The sequence below is a fragment of the Echinops telfairi genome, unplaced genomic scaffold (genome assembly GCF_000313985.2).
Source record: "Echinops telfairi isolate 266 unplaced genomic scaffold, ASM31398v2 ScPeMD7_7468;HRSCAF=8506_0, whole genome shotgun sequence".
Lineage (NCBI taxonomy): Eukaryota > Metazoa > Chordata > Mammalia > Afrosoricida > Tenrecidae > Echinops > Echinops telfairi.
The window spans coordinates 67,714,838-67,716,235 of record NW_022111369.1 but is presented as its reverse complement, the minus strand read 5'-3'; the positions used below and the strand labels follow the sequence as shown (position 1 = coordinate 67,716,235).

Below are 1,398 nucleotides of genomic sequence, written 5' to 3'. Positions count from 1 at the left end.
TGTGATCTCTGCTTTAAAACTATACAGTAATTGCCTATGAATTACAAAATGTTATTTACCCAGAGATACTTATCTGCTAGATAGTAAGTTCACTTTAAAATTAATAGAAGAGAGGAAGGAGAATGGGACACATAGGTAGCAGAAGCCTAATTCAGGGAGGCTTTGTTGTGCTGCCGTAGCTTTAAGCACATTGTGTGAAAAGGGTTGTGGTTTTAGACACTGTCTTTGGGGTATGGCCTGGGCGTGGGACAAAAAGAATACTGGTATTTTCCTCACAACTCTTTAACCCTTGCCCTTCAACAAGGCCAAGGAATAAGATATATTGACTGAAAGAGTAGTTCTATGAGGGGAAAATAAGCACATATACATACAGACTCATGCACATACTTAGGGTTCCAGAGATAAACACAGACAGCTTTTCCGGAGACACACACCTGGGAAGTTAAGAGTCAAGGTTTGAACTGGTACCTCATTTCATTATGAGCAAAAATGTAGTATATTAGCTTTCTATTGTTAGGTATCAAAGTAATCCAAAACTTAGTGATATAAAATGATACATATCAGTTATCTAACTATTTTTGTGGGTCAGGCAGCCAAGCACAGCAGAATCGGTTTCCAGGCTCACTCAGGGGTTGTTGGCAGTTCGCATCGTTGTGGGCTAATGGCTAGAGGCTACCTTCAGTTCCTTGCTATGTGATCTTTTTTTCAGAGCAGGCATGCAAGAAGATCCATGGAAAGAAAATACCAAGAAGATGAGAATTGTAGTATTTTATAACCTAACCAAAAAAGGAATTATGGGGGCAGTGATCATGGAGACAGTAGTGGTTTAATTGGTTGTTCTTTTGGCAGTCCATGGTACTTTCAATATTGTACACCAGCACAGTCCATAGGCATCAATCTTCAGTCTTCCTTATTCATTGTCCAACTTTACATGTGTATCAAGCATGTGAACCACACAGCCTGGTTCAGGCACACTCTAGCCCTCAAGGTAACAACCTTGCTTTTCAACCCTTGAAAGAGGCTTCTGCAGCAGATTTACCTAATGCGATTCGTCATTCGAGCTCTTGGCAGCATGAACTGTGAATCATCCATAGGGATATTGAAATTTGGGGGAACGCTCAGAGTTGGAGTAAAAGGAAAGATAGTGAGCAGACAACACTGAAGTTGCAAAGATTTCCACAGTAACTTGTATCTTAACTAAAGTATCATCTTTAGTTGGTGTGTCTTCAAATGGAGTAGAGAGAAAGAGCCAAAACTTTGTACTTATTAAAAATAAACTTTCATTTCTTTACCTAGCAGGTAACTTTGCCTTATCATGAATAACAGCTCCCCTGCCCCCCGACCCCCTGCTCAGGTTATATTGCTAATTTGGGATCTCTGGACCGAACCACCAGAAAA

General features: G+C 40.3%; 1 protein-coding gene across 1 annotated transcript in view; it reads left to right on the top strand.

The window, feature by feature from the left end:
- The window catches only part of CLOCK (clock circadian regulator), an 87,575-nt gene that overhangs the window by 62,240 nt on the left and 23,937 nt on the right, over positions 1-1,398 (top strand). The window lies entirely within an intron of this gene.